This window comes from Panthera uncia, chromosome C2 (genome assembly GCF_023721935.1).
Source record: "Panthera uncia isolate 11264 chromosome C2, Puncia_PCG_1.0, whole genome shotgun sequence".
In the NCBI taxonomy this organism is placed as follows: Eukaryota; Metazoa; Chordata; class Mammalia; order Carnivora; family Felidae; genus Panthera; species Panthera uncia.
In genome coordinates this window covers 91,836,175-91,854,367 of record NC_064810.1, presented here as the reverse complement: position 1 = coordinate 91,854,367, position 18,193 = coordinate 91,836,175, and the positions used below count along the sequence as shown (strand labels likewise).

Genomic DNA, 18,193 nt, shown 5'->3' with positions numbered 1-18,193 from the left:
GTCTGTGCTCTTCTTCAGACGGGCCCTTCCCCAGGAGTCTGTCACCTTCACAACATCTGCGATTCCATTCTGTCCCATGATGCAAGGAACACCAGGAAAGACATCATCTATTATTCCATAGAGACCCTTATCACGGTGAAAATTGGATGCACACCCACTTAGATTCTTCACAATACTTCTGCCAAAATTGCCACAGACAGTCCAGTGGCCCAGGATGTGTAGCCTTTCAGTTTGATCACTTCATAAGCACAGCCAACCACCTGTTCCACAAATAAAGTTTTTAAGATTTAGAAGCAAAGAAGAAAAAAATAGACCAAAATTCAAATATTAAGAATGAATGTTGTGACTGTTCTGAAAATTGGTGTCTAAGTAGTGAAATACTACCTGTAAAAAAATTTTTTTTTCCAGGATGGTAGACAAGGGCCATTACTGTTTGCCATTTTGAAGGTGTGTGCTCTCATCAGTTCCTTTTGTCAGGAACATTGATCTGTCAAGAAGACCCTCTCAGCTCCATCGTCTGCTTGGTTGGCTCTTTAGTAGGTTGTGTCCATTTCCTGGTGTCTTTTCATGTGACACATGACCTTTTCATTTATAAAAGGCTGGAGAGGCTGGGGGGCTCAGTTGGGTAAGCATCCTACTCCTGATTTCAGCTCACGTCATGATCCCAGGGTTGTGGAATCAAGCATGGAGCCTGCTTAAGATTCTTTCTCTCCCTCTTCCGTCCTCTCTCTCTCTCCCTCCTTCTCCATCTCCCCCACCCCGCTCCTCTCCCCTGCTTATATACTCTTTCTCTTAAAAAGAAAAAAAAAAAGAGAGAGAGAGAGAGAAAAGAATTCCCATATCTTTCTACTAGATAGTCTTAGAAAAAAATGTCCTGGCCTGTTTCTGGCCATTTTTCTTCCTCTCACCATATCCATTGATTAGCCTGATAGCCTAGAAATCGATAGATGAGCAATCCAGATAGACACGGAAGACACCTAATCCTGTGTAGGTGTCACCTCTGAAAAATTATTTGTGCAAAAAAAGCAGAACATTTCTGTTTTCATTACTTGCATTCTTATTTTGAGAGAGCTGGAGATACTCAGTTCTTTTACAGACTGCATTTATCTTATTTTCAAGTGTTTAAAGATGGAGTTAAGTTCTTCTGCAGTGATCTCTTTCTTATTGAGACTTGAAAGGAAATGTTTTATTTTAAAAACTCAGGAACAAAACTTAACTCCCTCGTATTTGCAGCATTTCATGTTACCTTGTATCATTTTACTTAGAGTATGTTTATCATAGTTACAGGAAAATTTCCCTGCTGTTGCCAGAAAACAGGCCAATGGGCTCTGTGAACTTTGTATTGGTAATTTAATTCCTAACAAAGAAAAATAATTTGCCTAAGGTTTTCACTGTGCCTTTTAATTACAAGGAAGTAATTATACTGCACTGACTTCATGTAGATTTTGTGCCTTCTTTGCTTCTCTCTAAAAAATTTAATATTCTAGGTGTATATTGAATTCTTACTGAATTGCTAGCTCTTGCAAGCGATCACTGCTTTTGGAGACTGTACCTTCTGTTTTACTCGGAGACCGAGATTTTAAAAAAAGGAGAATGACTCTACGTGACAAAAACTTGATTGTAGATGCTGAGGCTAGAAGAGGAAGAAAGCTGAAGTAGGGCTTTCCAAAGTTGGGGAGCTTAGAGAATTTCCATGAATGAATTGTTCTTAGAATTCCTTGCCTCACTCCCATCCTCCAGTGATGGAAACTTCTCCCTCTGTGATGTTCTATCTGCCGTGGTTTTTTTAACTTATGGAGCCTGGCAAAAGTAACGGTGTCGTTCATGAATTGTTGTCCGTTTCTTTTTAAAGAAATAAAATTTGGGATTGCATATGTTCGTCTCCTCACCTCTATGCAATATTTTAGAAAAACCCCTCCCAATTTGGGATTTGAGCATTGTGGCAAAGTCCTTCAAAAAGCATCTCAGATGCTTGCTTTACTCAGTCAGATATTTAAAGATTGATGGGTAGGGCACATTTATGGGTCCCCTCCTCGAAAACACCCCCAGACTCATTGACGACACCCCCGGTCTTAGAAAAGCCTGACAAACCTCATAAACTTGACAAGGGGGAAGATGCACGTGCCATGTCCCCAAATTTCTGACTTCTAGTGCCTTGGCACTGTGCTCTTATTCCTATCTTACAAATCCTCCGCCAGCATGAGAAAGTGAAATAGAGGGGAGAAGAATAATGGATATTCTGCGTGTCCTCCTGTAGCACCTCCCCAGTCTTTGCTTTTCTCTTCAACACATGAGAGGGTGCAGAGAGGCCGAGGCCAAAGATTTTTCCATGTCGGCGTTCTCTTCCTCAGCCTGTTCTCTCTCATACTTTCGGTGAGCTACGTTATCACTGTGTCTCCAAACAAGCACTGCACTGTGGCTTTTCAGTGTTCTCGCCGACAACCAAAAGAGGTTACATGGCTCGCAGTGTGTCTGACTTGAGTTTCAAAGCCAAAGCCGTCCCTGACAACCTGATTTAACTTTTTATTTTTTAACTTACTTAGCAGCTGGAGGTGGGGGACTCTCGTAAGGTCTTGTCTCCATTATTGTGTCAGGTGGTGACATACTGGTTCTTCTAAATGAGTTCTTCCGGGATACTGCAGGGTGGCTCGCCTCCGAGAAGAACTCCATGTGCAGTCATTCTCCTGAGGTATCAGAAGTATATGGTTGACTTCTCTATATCTTAGTTGAGATGATCAGCTGTGTGTGTTCTTCTGTCCAAAAAGGCAGTTTGTAGAACTGCCTTCTTTTTATATGTGTTGCTCCTTTAAAAAAAAAAAAAACAAACTTTATTTTTGAGAGAGAGAGAGAGAGAGAGAGAGAGAGAGAGAGCATGAGAAGGGGAGGGGCAGAGAGAGAGAGGGAGACACAGAATCGGAAGCAGGCTCCAGGCTCTGAGCTGTGAGCACAGAGCTTGATGCGGGGCTTGAACTCACGAACCATGAGATCATGACCTGAGCTGAAGTCAATCACTTAACTGATTGATTCACCCAGGCACCCCTGTGTTGCTCCTTTTCAAGGAGCACCTTAAAAATCCTATTATAAAAAATTCTATTATTTGGGGGCACCTGGTTGGCTCAGTCCGAAGAGCACGCAAGTCTTGATCTTGGAGTTATGAGTTCTAGCCCTACATTGGGTACAGAGATTACTAAAATAAGTAAAACTTTAAAAGAATTCTATTTGTTTTGAAAAATGAATGCAGTTGTCTTAGGTGAAAACATTTCTTGGCCCCTGCCTATTTGTTGGGTAGCAGTAATGTGTAACAGAATTACTGTATTAGTGATCAACTGTTACACCACTCTGGCCAACCCAGCCAAAGAGGTGAGCTTTGTGTAAGTAGCAGTGTTGGGGGTTTTGTTCCCCTGCATGTCACTCAGGGCAATGCTTGGTGCTTGGGCACTCAGTACCTATTGGAGGAATGATTGTTTTAATACACGAATTAGAGATCAGTTCCGGAGAATGTGTAATGAAAATACTAAAAATTTCAGACATCATTGTTTCAGTTATTTCTATAACTTTTAAACCATCTTCCATGAATTTCAGCCTGAAGACATACTACAGATGCGTTTGGTCAACCTCTTTGTTTTTATTGCTATTATTTAGAACTCAGCCTACACTGAGTTACAGTTAAAACCTCTTTTTATTTATTTATTTATTTATTTATTTATTTATGTTTATTTTTGGGAAAGAGAGTGTGCAAGTGGGGGAGGGGCAGAGAAAGAAGGAGACAAAGAATCTGAAGCAGGCTCCAGGCTCTGAGCTATCCGCCCAGAGCCAGCGCGGGGCTCGAACCCATGACCTGTGAGGTCATGGCCTGAGCCAAAGTTGGACGCTTAACTGACTGAGCCACCCAGGCACCCCTAAAACCTCATTTTTCGCTTTTTAAGCAAAGTTTTTAAAGCACTGCTAAGTGGTACTATTGTGATATGGGTAGGGCCTTGCTTTTTCATGTTTTGAGTGCTGGTGTTGAGTTTAGGTTGGAAAGATTTCAAGCCTGTGAGCTATACTGAGTGCATACCTTGGGCATCTTGTCTTCTGGTCTTTGTGTTCGGTTCCAGGCCTCAAGTGCCCCAACCTCCTCCTAAAATGTGAAGGTCTTATCACACCTCCTTTCTTTACTGTGCCCCAGGTGTCTTACCTACCTTGCAACATTTTTTTTTTAATTTTTTTTTAAACATTTATTTATTTTTGAGACAGAGAGAGACAGAACATGAACGGGGGAGGGTCAGAGAGAGGGAGACACAGAATCCGAAACAGGCTCCAGGCTCTGAGCTGTCAGCACAGAACCCGACGCGGGGCTCGAACTCACGGACCGCGAGATCATGACCTGAGCCGAAGTCGGCCGCTTAACGGACTGAGCCACCCAGGCGCCCCCTACCTTGCAACATTTTACATTGCGTTGTGCAGTTTGCACTCATTTAGATCATTGTCTTTTGTTCTCTCTTGTTTTATCACTTCCAGGTGTTTCCCCCACTATTGGAAGAAGGGTGCTAGCAATGAACCATGTCAGTGGGAAGGGAAGCATTTAAACTTTATTTCCTATGTTTTTTATAGTTGGGGAACTGTGAGTATTTTTATTAGCATTAATATTTGCTTCCAAAGAACAGTGAACTTGCCTGAAGTTTGTAAATTTTAATCATAATAATGGGATATTCACAATTGTTTGTTTGTTTTTTAAGTTTATTTATTTATTTTGAGGCAGAGAGAGAGAGTGGAGAGGGTCAGAGAGAGAGAGAATCCCGAGCAGGCTCAGTGCTGTCAGTGCAGAACGGGACGCGGGGCTCAGTCTCACCATGAGATCATGACCTGAGCCTAAATCAAGAGTCAGACACTTAACCGACTGAGTCACCCAGGCACCCTACAGTTGTTCTTTTTTCTAAGATATAGTTTGCTTTGTACCATGGTGCCATTTTAGAAGGGGAAATTTGTTTTTAAAAAAAGTTCCATTACAATATTGTCATTGACACTTAGTTTTCAAGATGCGTGAAAACAAATGTTCACTTAGGGCAGGTTTGTTAGAGGACATCTTGTCCCGCCTCTACCTTTCTGCTGGTGTCTCCTCTCCAACACACGTCATTGAGAATTAACTGCATTCTATTTCAAATGCTCTCTGACAAGGTGCTCCCACCTCAACAGGGGCTCACCATGGCAACAAGGTAGTCGTTTCCATTTTTGGAGTATGAAAGCAGTGCCTTCTTAAATCTAATGATAAGTGATAGTCCCAGGAAACTAGTGTTTTGAATAAATTTGCCTATTTGCTTTCTTCAAAAATCACATCGTTCAATTAGGTTTCTTACATTGTTTGGAATGGGGAAACACCAAGGAGCTAGTTTAATTGTGATCGTTTATTATTCTCAAATACTTAGCAACTGAGGTTGCTCAGTGTGTCTTGATAAGTTAGGTACTTGACCAGATTCACAGCTAGTGAGAAAGGGAGTGGGATTGCCAGCCCAGGCCGCATGGCTTCACACCTGCTGCTTGAAACCATGTCTCTTTCCTCCTGGAGCCTTGTTTCTGTCTTGTGAGTCCAGCCTGCTCTGAGTGTCTGATCCTTTATAAAGGTGCTTTATAAGGTGCGAGGCCCCAGGCAAACAGGGCTGGGGTGAACAGAATAAAGGGCAGTGAGCGTGATGCTGTGGGAATGGCTGTGGTTCGGAAACACCATGGGATTCCTACAGTGAGCTGTCCTTTCCTGGGGTTTTAAAATTACACAGTCTCAAATGTAAACCTTCTTAGAAAGGCTACCGGTGACCCACAAACTATGGGAGCCACCAGAGGTTAAGGTGGAAACACTTCCAGTGTTCTTGGAAACAGTACAGTAGGAAACTGATCACAGCATCACAGTGTTTCACACAGCATTTGTTAGGAAATTCCTTTCTTTCTGTGGTCAGTTTGTAAGTTTCATCCCTGTAAATACTATTAGGTGTAATTGGATAGATTAAACTAAACAGTAATGGGTAGTAAGTTTATTCAGTGTAACATCTGGGTGGGGAGAGGTTGAGGATTAAATATTCAGAAATTTGATTGTGGTTTGATAGTGATTGTGTTTTGTTTCATGATAAAACAGTGAACCTGAAATTACCTTTACATATATAATCTCATTTCACTTATAAGATCATGCAATTTTAGGAGTAAATAGCCAACCCCCTTTATTTTCCAGGTGAAGGGACTGAGGCTCAAAGAAGCTGTGTAATTTGCCTAAGATCACACAGCATACGGCTGATGATGCTTGCAGACTGAGTCCTTTTGGCCTCATCTCACTGAGTTTGCTCCTGTGTCTGTGTGTATTATTACTGTTTTTTAGTCCTAGTCCTCACTATTAAACTCACAGAGTCACTTAGTGTTGTAGCAGTATTTGATGTATGTGTTGTTATTAAATCTGAACACAGTGGTATATTTTGGGGGCAGTGGGAGTGTCTTAGAGGAACTCAACACATAGTAAACATTTGCTTACTCTCAACCATCGCTGTTAATACTGTAAGAGTTGACCCTGTCATCACTGTCCTCCTCATCGACCCCTTCTAGAGGTTAGAAGGCCTGAGTTTCTCAGAGCTTATGCAGACTATTTAAGTGGTAGATCTAGGTTTCAAATCCAGACTTTCAAGCACTGTCTGTTTTGTAGCAAGGAAAATGAAGTTTCAACTTTCCTGCCAACTCACAACCAACTGATTGTCGTTGACTGGAGTGCTGAATGCAGGATCCAGAAACACCCTCTGGGCTCAGTGGGAAAGGTGCAGCGTTTGGTGAGGTCTGCCATGGCCTTGGATTGGGGTCAGAGATGGTGCGTGTGACATACGTGTTGCCAGATGTACTGTTTCTCCTAATGTAACAATGTGATTCTTGGTTTCACAGGGTAGAAAACTCAATTTTAAGCATACATGGGAAGACGGAGGTAGGGTTTGTGGCCAGGCTCTGGAAAACCAACTCCTCATAATCATATTTGCAGAAGACTTTTTGTTTGTTTATTTGTTTTGTTTTTAATGTTTATTTATTTTTGAGAGAGACAGAGTGTGAGCGGGGGAGGAACAGAGAGAGAGGGAGACACAGAATCCGAAGCAGGCTCCAGGCTCTGAGCTGTCAGCCCAGAGCCCGACGTGGGGCTCGAACTCACGAACCGCGAGACTGTGACCTGAGCTGAAGTCGGATGCTTAACCGACTGAGCCACCCAGGTGCCCCAAAGAAGTATGTTTCTTAAACAATGATACAAACCAGTCAGATCTCTCTCCAGGCTGGATTGGTAGGACTATGACAATTAATATTGTCTTCCAGGTTCTCTAGCTTCAAGAGCTATAAAAATGGAAATGTGTGATTCTTGCCTTAGATGACTTACCTGCCATGTGAAATAATATATAAAGCAGGATCTACACTCTACAATTATGAGTGAGATTATGTGTCATTATGAAAGATAACAGTCACATTTGATAATCAGGCTTATATTTCTTTTGGAATATTCTTTCAGTGGGTGAGATGAGACTGAAAAGCTCCCAATGTGAAAGCATAGCATTTGTGAAAAACATTCTATTTTTATGAATTCTTAAGTAATCTTAAGTACAATGGAAATGACTGGGATTGCAAGGACCATAAAACTGAATAGCTCATGTAACTCTTGAGTGCAATTTTAAACCTTTATTTTCCCAACACAAACAATCTCTGCTGTAGCTTTTGGGAAGTGGTATTTATATAAATTATGAATTTATTTCTTTCCATCCATAGAACATTTATTAACCTTCTGTAATATGTGAGCTAATGGTTATATAAGTATTTGACTTTAAAAGTAAATTATCACTCTTTTGTTTCATAGATGTTTTTAATGAATTGGAAATCATCATGATTTTTTGTTATTTATTTGTTATTTTGTTATTTATTTATTAAGAGTACTTGCATACACACTCTAAAGTTTTTGTTTTTTGTATTTGGATTATAACTTTCTGCTTCTATCAAATCATCTTCTCATCAGAATTATACCTTGCCCTGTTAAGTTTTCACTGTTGGTGAAAAAATACTCTATTGAAAAGACTCTACTTGTAACATAGATCATATAGCCAGCTCCAAATTTCTTTTTAAAAAAAGGTATTAAAAACATTAAGGATTGTTTTACATTTGGGAATTATGTTTCTAAATATCTACTTATCTACTGTAGCACTGAAAAGTCACATGAGAACTTAATTTCATAGGTGAACCACAAATGGCATTAAAAAATTTTGTGTTTTTCTTGTTACCTTGGGCCTATAGATTTAATGAGTTTAAATTATTCCTTTGGCTTCTACCCGGGTGGGTAACCTAATTCTAATACCATGGTGAATGGTTACTCTGACTACCATGTTGCTAAGAAACCTGTTATGTTATCAGGTTGCCTTGGTGAAGCAATGGCTTCTCAGGCTTCCTTAGCACTGCTGGGAGGTGGTTAATCAGAGCTACGAGGGACCTTCATAGAATTTGTTTCCCAGGTTATAACTAATTTTTCATCAGGAGGAGAAACAAACCTGGGTCTGTAAAAGTTGACATAAAAGAAAGTCCAAGTTACTTTAAATTAAATCATGACCTCTAGTCATTTTTTTCAAAAAGTTGTGATCCAAGATACAAAGCTATTCATACTAGTATGAGGTTGGAACCATTTGTGTATTGAATGGTAGGTATTTCTTTTCCTCCTTAACTTTGCATTCCGTTTTTGTTTTCAGGGACTGACTCTTGGCAGTGCCTTTACAATGTGTAGATGAGCGTTTGGATGGAGTCTGTGAGAAAAAAATGTGTGAAATGATTTTAGTCACTTGCTAGAAATTGCTCTTGCCATGAAATGAGTTTGTAAGGAAACAAACGCTACACTCTGTAGCATGTTTTGAAATGTACCGAGACTTGTTAGGTGAAGAATCCCATGCAGGGCAGGGATCTGGCTCTTGCTGCTTTCGCTTCATGGCAAAAGTTTCTTTGATAACGTTGTCATCACTGCAGATTCTTCGAGCTCTATGCCACACGTTAACGTGTTACAGGATCTGAGAAGTTGTGCTGTAGACTGTTTATCGTCTGGGCGGGTAACTTCAGTTTCCTCCATATTCATTTCTTTGAATTCCCGCATCTTTGACGTGCTTGTTTTTAGCAAATCACGTTTTGAGAATCCTTGTTCTGGACTACTGTCCACATGGAGAATGCCAAAGGAGTTCATTCCCCTTTGACACCAGCCTGCTCAGGGTAGTACCCGTTAAATCACGAGGCGGTCGCACAGGCGGGGCAGACCAATTGGGCCCCCAGGACTGGGTGCAAGCACTTTCAGAGCCCAGGCTTCAGAAGTCAGGCTCCCTGGGTTCAGTTTTGGGTCTTCTGCCTCAAACTTTCTGACCTTAAATGAGTTACATAATGACTCTACTCCTTAATTTCCAACACAGTGAAAGAGGGATGATAAATTTCTACCTTACAGAGCTGTGAGGATTAAACGAGATTATGTGGAACACTTAGCATGATTTTTGGCACATAGTGTGAGCCTTCATAAATGTGCAATGGTAATTATTGTTATAGAGGACATTTTCAGGGGACTGTGAGTTGTTCCTTCAAATCTTAAAGGCCTCCCTTTAAGACAAGGCCTCCCACATGAAAGCTTTCGATTGCTGAGAAGAGCTTTCACATTTTATAATTTTTTTTTTTTAAGATTTATTTATTATTGAGAGACAGAGAGACACAGAGCATGAGCAGGGAAGGGGCAGAGAGAGGGGGAGACACAGAATCCGAAGCATGCTCCAGGCTCTGAGCTGTCAGCACAGAGCCCGACGCGGGGCTCGAACTCACAAACTGCGAGATCATGACCGGAGCTGAAGTCGGACACTTAACAGACTGAGCCACCCAGGCGCCCAGAACTTTCACATTTCATAAATGTTTCTTTGATGTTTCACTTTTTATAGTTGCTTTCTATTTGCCATTTTTCCTCTTTCCTTGAGTTTGGTGTTACCCCTTGGTCTTTCTGGGGCCTCGGTTTTCTCATCTGTAAAATGGAGGGGTAGAGGTGGGATTTGGTTGATGTCTCCAGCTGTGCCTAGCTCTGTGATCTGAACTCTGCGCGTGCATGGTGAGAGATTCCATTCTGAACAGAAGAAGGGGATCTCGAGTTTAAGGACAGCCTTAAAGTGTGATAAAATCAGAATGGACCACACCAATGAGAACATCCCCCTTTTCTCTTTTCCCTGAGAAAGCCGCAAGAGCTCTCAGGAGAAAGTAAGTGGACATTGTTTACATGTTTGGTGGGGTTAAATATATGCTTTAAGCCATCACTTTCCTCTCTTTAAAAAATGATTCTTTAAAATTTATGAAACAGCCTCAGACTTAACATAATTGTTACAAATACAAATAGAATGCCTTCTGGCACTTGTTGGGTATCTGCCAGTCTTCTCTCTTACAGATTTTCTCATTTTCCCTTTGCAATAAGTATTTTGTAGGAACGTAAATAAGTCAGTGTCAAAATGTCCATTTCCTCATTTGTTCATTCTAGTTCAGACACATGGTTTTGGTTTACTTATTTACTTATTTATTTATTTAAAGCAGGCTCCATGCCCAGTGTGGGGCTCGAACACATGACGCTGAGATTAAGAGTCACATCATGGTTCTGGTTTAATTCAGTGGGTTATAATCCATTAGTAATATCATTTATTTTGATGCTCACATAAAATCTCTTCCAGCCATCTTATGTGTCCTTTTAACATGTCCCCATCATTTGTTGACCACTTCCTTTCTGGTACAAAAAGATCTTCCAGGCTTGTCTTGAAATTTTCCTGCCATAGTCCTGAATTAACCATTTCCTAGGAATTCCTGGTTTCTTTTAGAAGAAAATGGTATTTAGAAGCCAAGATCTGAGTAGTATGTGCGTCTGTTACTGTGGGGGTTGCATCTCTCCAAGACTGTGTTCAGGGCTGGAGAATATTTGAATGTATATATATACATAATGTGTGTATACATACATTTGAATATTTGAATGTGTATATATAATTGAATATTTGAATATATGTATAATATCTGTTGTATATGCAATGTATATACACACACATATATGTGTGTGTATATACATGTAAATCTGTGTTTGCTCTGATAACATCCAGTTCTAATCCAAAACCAAGGGTTCATTTTAATTTTCCTTACCACGTTTCTATAAAATTCTTCTTTGATAGTGAGAAATCTGTCTCCCTCCACATGTAGTCAGCCTCACAGTGCTTCCCCTGTCTTACCCCTTGGGCTCTGATTCCCCAGACTCCCTCCTTGCCCTGCTCAGGCTCTGATGCCAGTTCCAAGTTGCCACCATGCTTGATATTTTCTTCAACCTGGTCTCCTGATCCCCATGCTAGGCCACCCTCTCATGTGGACGCTCTATGCTGGACCGTTTCTACCCCTGGACTTCCTCCTCCTCCCACTCCAGCTTTCACTCCCCATGGCAGGCTGACCACTGGACCCTGGGATGCCTAGCTTGGGGATAGGGAACAGGAAAGGGAAGAAGTAAATGAAGTGCTATTTTCATGTTTTTAATATGTCAAGTGAAGGAGTGGTAGCTGTTAGGAATATTTTATTTTTGACAACACTGTTACTGACCACACTGTTGTACTAATAATTGCTTCTCTCTCTTTTTTTTTTTTTTTTGTCATTTGAATTGAGTTTAAACACATGAATGCAATGGTGTATGTGCCCTCAGCTTATTGGCTTAGTTAGAAACGTAAAACTATCCCTGAGAACCGGGCAAAAATGATCTTGTAGTCTGGGGAGAGGAGCAAGGAGCATTTGAAGCAGTAAATATTTTTTTCAGAAGTATACCGAAGTACCTTTGCTGTTATTTAATTTTTAATAAAAGGGCTATCTTTGTGGCAATTGTTGTCAACGTAATTGCTCCCATACGCAAATGTGAGCACAAGTTTAGAGTTTGAACAGCACTTGTTAGCTAACACCATCTTTTTGGTGGATTTATTTGAACAACGCTTCAGAATTTTTATGCTTATGATCTTATCCCCGTGTGGATGTTGGGGCCAGCCATGTTTTCAGAGCTCCCTGTTGCATCCAGTCTCTCTAAGGGCTCCTACAGTGAAGTTCTGTTAACGCTTCCATTGGAAACGTATCGTAGGGGGCTGGGTTCTGGCTGAGTGCCTCTCTCGAGAAAGCCATAGCCCCAGCGGGGAAAGTGCAGGGTAGAGTTTTTCCACCCAGATTCTGGCTGCTTTCCAGAGCTTTTAGTATCTGTGGGGTTTCTTCTCGTTTCTTTCTCCCTTTACCAAAGACTGTAACACTGCTACTTGGACACATTAGGGATGTGGGCAGTGTGTGTCTGCCAGGAGGGTGAGAGTGGAGTGGGCCTTTTAGTTAGCTCCCTAGCGGTACCCTTCTGCCGCTGTTTTTCTTGTGAGGGTGACCTCATGAGAACTCAGAGCAGCACTGTAAGGTAAGTCCGCACTTCTTGAGGATTTCCCAGTCCTGGGCGTTTTATTTCCCTGTGGTTGCTTGAATGAGGCAATGAGAGTCTCCTGCTGTGTCTTTAACTGCTTTTCTGTAGCATTCTTTGCACAAATTGCTGACGGATTGAGAGTCTAAGTCATCCTCACCTGTTTCTCACCTTCCAGCCTAAAGAGTGTTACAAAATGGCAGCTGTTTAACAGACGCAGGGTTTCCCTTCACTCTTCATGTACAGTTGCCAGATTTAGCAAGTAAAAATAGAGGATATCCAGTTAAAGTTGGATTTCCTATATACAGGTAATATATACAAGAAATTTTATATACAAAAAAATTACTTTGGATCATAGTTACATGAAAAATTATTTTGTATCTGAAATGCAACTTTAACGGAGTGTGTCCTGTCTCTTTTAGCTGGCAACTCTGCTTCATGAGTTTTTGCATGATGCAATCACTTGGATATGAGTCGTACTTGAAGTAGTGTGTGTATGCGTATGATCAGTTTCGAAAAAATTGGCAGCCTTCTCAAATAAACCCTTGAGTGTACAAAAATTTGAGACTTGATCTTGACCATCCTTAAAAGGCAACTGAACTGCGATGTAGCTGGCAAATCACATTTGCCGAATTCCCAGACTAAGTTGAGTCGGCCATCTTGAGGTAGAACTTGGAGTTATAGCATCCGGAATTTCTAATTATCTTTTATTTCCTCCTTCTCTTTAATGACTCTTCAGCTTGTAGGTTAGGTGTTTGGGCTTTACTAAGTATTTTCCTTCATAAAAAGCCTCTTTCCTTTATTCACTGAAAAACATAGCTACCTGAGGTTGGATTTGTGCACGTAGGAAATAACAAAAGAAGTCTTGTAAAGCCTTCTGCCTTGCCTTCTCTTTTATTCAGAATTTCCTTTGGCATATTCTATAAGAAAACCAGAGGGCCTCATGTGATACAAAGATCTCTCTCACCCTCTCTTAGGGTGAGACTAAGAGGTGACTCACTTGATTCAACTAACACCCTTTTACAAGGGCAAGCGGTAATGATTCCTAATTTTGTAAGTGAGGAATTCTCCATCTTGAGTGGTTTGTTAGGTACGTTTCCAAAGAATAAAGAATTTGTCTTATTATGAAGCTGTAGAATAGGATTGTCTTATCAAACCTCTGCAGTTGAATCAGTGGAATCCTGGCCGGGGTTCTTCCGTCCTTAATTCTGTCATGTTCATCTTGTCCTGAGTCTCTGGATCCTCGAACCCTGGAAGAGATTATCTGAAAGCACAGTCATAAGTGGGCTTCACATTCATGATTTGGCTTAAATAGAATCTGGAGTTATTATTTGAGGCTTTTTAAAAGTTTATGTATTTATTTTGAGAGAGAGAGTGAGTGAGCGAGCATGAACAGGGGAGGGGCAGAGAGAGAGGGGATCCTAAGCAGAGTCCTATCCAGGGCTCAATCCCACAAACTGTGAGATCAGGACCTGAACCCAAATCGAGAGCCAGACGTTCAACCGACTAAGCCAATAGGCGTCCTTATTTGAGGCTTTCTTAAAACAATGTTGGTTTGTTTATGTAGAGCTTATGAGCAAGCTGGGGAGGGGGAGAGAGAGAGAATCCCAAGCAGGCTCTGCACTGTCAGTGCAGAGCCCCACTCGGTCTCCATTTCACAAACTGTGAGATCGTGACCTGAGCTGAAATCAAGAGTTGGATGCTTAACTGACTGAGCTACCCAGGCTCCCCTATTTGAGGCTTTTTAATGATTTGCTACAACATTGGCAAACTTTCTACAAAGGACAAGATAGTAAATATCGTGCAGATGTATGGTCTCTGATGCATATTCCTCTTTATTTCTTTTGCAACCTTTAAAAACGTGAAAACGCCTAGGCGGTACAAAAAAACAAGCCATAGACTGGCAGTAGTTTTCCTAAGGAGGAGTGTTTACTCTTTTTTTTTTTTTTAATTTTTTTTTTAATGTTTAATTTATTTTTGAGAGAGAGAGAGAGAGAGAGAGATAGTGTGTGAGCGGGGGAGGGGCAGAGAGAGAGAGAGACAGACAGACAGAGACCGACAGAATTTGAAGCAGACTCCAGGCTCTGAGCTGTCAACACAGAGCCCAATGTGGGGCTCAAACCCATGAACTATGAGCTCATGACCTCAGCCAAAGTTGGATGACTAACCGACTGAGCCACCAAGGCATCCCTAGGAAGGTTTACTCTTAGAAATCTGTTACATGGAGAATTTTCTGGGTTCTGAGATTTACCCTTCATTTTTGACATATATAGAAGTGATGTCGATAGGGAGGTAAGGTATAAAGGAATACTTAGTAATGAGAATAGGTTATAAGCGATGGGCACTATAATATCCTGGGGGACACTGCCCGCCCCCTCTCTGACCTTCCTCTGTGACATCGTATCATACTCCTGTTTTCATTTGATTTCATATTTATACTAAGCAAAATGACATTTTGGCAGATTTCTCTTATCAGATACGTAGGAATAAGTAGTCATACAGCAAGTTCATGCCCAAAGTGGGAGAAAGCAAGACAGGCCATGAGTTTGTCGTCTGTCTTTAGGGTTTTTTTTTCTTTTTCTTTTTCTTTTTTTAACTCATGTCATGCAGGATTTGGTGAAAGTTTGGGTAGAACTGGACATCTTAATGAGTTTATGGCATCTTTCAGGACTGACAGTTCTTAAGACACTGCATAAGCATATTATTTTGAAACCTTACAGGAAGGGATGTCACATTCACATACATAATTTACTCCATCTTTCCTCTGGCTTCCCTCTGAAAGGTTATACTTGATGTTCTTCCAGAATGCATTGGTAACAACATCCGTGCTCCCAAAAGCACCTTAAAGGAAGAGACAGCCCATTAGATTCACCATATGCTTTGTACCTTTCCTACTGCTTTTCTTACTGATTGGTATAAAGCCATTCAGCCATTTCTTATCTATTATTGTAAATGGAAATTGGGGTGGTTCCCATTAGTTTTTTCCTCCAGACCTTTACAAATGATTTTTGGGTCCGAATGCAATTGTGAATAGACAGACATAGCTTCTAGGAAAGCCGTTGGGACCCACTGAATTGTGACTGTTGGACAAAGGCATTTTGTTTAGAAGGCTTGTCCCAAAGTGGTGTTGGAGTCTGAAAGAAGGGCCGCCAGCGTCTGGTTCTTTCTGCCGTGAACTAATAGGAAAGCTGATGTTTGCTGAGTGGATGGCTGTGCTCACTGTCCAAACAGATCTCTGTTTGCCAACTGTGAACATATTGCTGCCTCTGTGAGGCACTCCATCATGCCTTGAATGGATCCTCTTGTGTTCAGAATTTTCTGACTCAAAGAGGGGGAGAGAGAAATACTTCTTTCAGACTTCAGCATTCACTGTAGCATCCATAGTCTCATCAGACCTTTAGAAACCAAGCATGCACCAGAGATGCTTCTTAAGGAGAATGAGAAAGGGGTAGAGAATAAGGAAGAAAGTAAAAGACAGCTCCATTGAAATGCCTTTATTCTGGCCACTTGCGGCCAAGTTTTCGTAAATAAACCAGGCTGCCTTAGTAAATAGAAAGGATTGTGAGAATATTCCTGATTTTTCCCGAGCAGAAGAAAATGCTCGGCATTGAGTTTCCAACTCGTGATTCGTTTCTGTTCGCTTTGACCTACACGCACCTCCCAAAGCATATAATGCATTCATAATATGTTACTGAATGAGTAATAGAGTTTTATTCCACCTGAATCATTTCTCAAAAAAGGGTAATTGATAGAAAGAAGTTTTTATTACTTTATAAACTCTCTTTTGATCTTAGAGTTCCAAACTTATTCTATATTAAATTAAAGGGTGCAACTGAGACAAGATTGTTGTTGTCAATTTGGTCACTTTCTACCCCAAAGTCTGCTGTTTGGCAGGGTCTGGTGTTAGCGGTGTGCCATGAGGACACAGCTCATTGGGGCAAGGTTAGGCATTCCTTGCAATTACCTGTTGTTTGTTTTAAAGTTCAGAAACCTTGGCTGAGTGGGGGCGGGTGAGGGCCAACAGTGTTGACTAGCAGTGCAACCAAGTGGGCACATGGCATGGACAGGACCTGTCCGTTGTGGCTTGCCTCATTACCAAGAGCCTGTGAAACGCTGGGCACACTTTGCTTGGCAAAGTATGGGGGGAAACACAGAGGGCTGTTGGAGTCGATGGCAAGGACAGATGCTTTTATGAACGGGAAGGAAGAGTCGCATGCAGTAACACACCGTATTGCTTTCCCTTGGTCAGTGAGAAATCAGCATTGGTGTGCAGATAGGCCTGTGAGTTTTTTGGCCGAACCTAGCAAAAACCTTAAAATCAGAATCACCACCCCATCCCAAGCTATGCTACTGATAGTTTTTGTTGTCTGGATATTTTTATTCACGACTACGTGTGCCCATAGGAAAGTCCGGGTCCTTACCTTTACTGGTTAAAGCTGGAATGTAACAGGAACAGTAGTAGGGGTCAGTTGGGGCGGGGGAGGACATGGTGGCCGAGGCTGTGGCGTAATAGCAGTGACAGCAGCTAACCTGGTTGTGGAGCCAAGCATGTGGGCGGCATTCTTCTAAGTACTTTCCATCTAGCTCACTTCTTCCCAGCTATAGAACTGTGGCTTTCTTCATCATCTGGATGAGGAAACGAAGCACAGAGAGGGCTTTAATAATCTGCCTAGCGTCACACAACTAATAACTAGTGGAGCTTGGAATTAAATCTAGGAGAGCGTGGCCCCAGTATCTATGCTGCACTGTTTTACTGCTGAACTGTTTTACTCTGGTGGACCAGTAAGGCAACCTGCCCTCTCCAGAAGCAGCCCGAGTTTCCATCAACTGATGAATGGATGAAGAAGAAGTGATTTTATCTAAATATATGTCTATGTCTATGTCTGTATATCTACAATGGAATATAATTCAGCCATTAAAAAGAATGAAATCTTGCCATTTGCAGCAACATGGATGGAGCTAGAGAGTATTATGCTAAGCAAAATAAGTCAGTCAGAGAAAGGCAAATACTGTATGATCTCATTCATATGTGGAGTTTAAGAAGTAAATGAGCAAAAGGGAGAAAAAAAAGACAAATCCAGAAACAGACTCTTAACTATAGAGAACAAATTGATGGTTACCAGTGGGGAGCTGGGTGGGGGATGGGTTAAATAGGTGATGGGGATTAAGGAGTATATTTGTCGATGAGTACCAGGTGATGTATGGAATTGTGGAATCACTATATTGTGCACCTGAAACTAATAAAACACTGTATGTTAAAAAAAAAATGTGCATTCTCCTTGCAGTTTTCAATTTACCTTTCCTTTGCTTTCAGTGTGGCTTGGATAAATGTTTAAAGTTGCTCAAAATGCAAGTACTAGGAAGCTGAGATCACTTCAGAAAGATAATGTATTCTATAGGTAAAGGAATTTGTCCCTCTCCTGATTCTGTTTTTATCAGAGAGATGTTCCATATTTAACTTATTCCTTGGTAGTTATGATTGTAAATTGATTAATGATATTGTTGTGGTCTAGTAGATAGGGTTGGGTGATAATACATTTTGTTCAGTGCTTAATTGGCATCTTGATGGTCGACTCAAAACCAATGAATCATTTTGAGCTGTTTTAGTATAAAATCAGGCTATTTGCATACATTTGTGCACTGTACATAAAAAAAAATGAAAAGCAGATATACAAGTTATTCAACCATATATTCCTTTATGATGTGATGAGAGAGAGTAATAAGGAGCATAAGGTTTGGAAGCAATGTTTTTAG

The 18,193-nt window shown here is 41.1% G+C and overlaps 1 protein-coding gene across 4 annotated transcripts in view; it reads left to right on the top strand.

Annotated features, from left to right (window-relative positions):
- The window catches only part of FNDC3B (fibronectin type III domain containing 3B), a 363,910-nt gene that overhangs the window by 158,291 nt on the left and 187,426 nt on the right, over positions 1-18,193 (top strand). The window contains exon 1 of one of the 4 annotated variants that reach the window (XM_049629596.1): positions 3,388-8,668. The exons of the other annotated variants lie outside the window; for them this stretch is intronic. The gene's annotated coding sequence lies outside the window, so the exon portion shown is untranslated. Of the gene's footprint in view, positions 1-3,387; positions 8,669-18,193 lie in introns of those variants that run through there. 4 annotated transcript variants of the gene reach the window in all.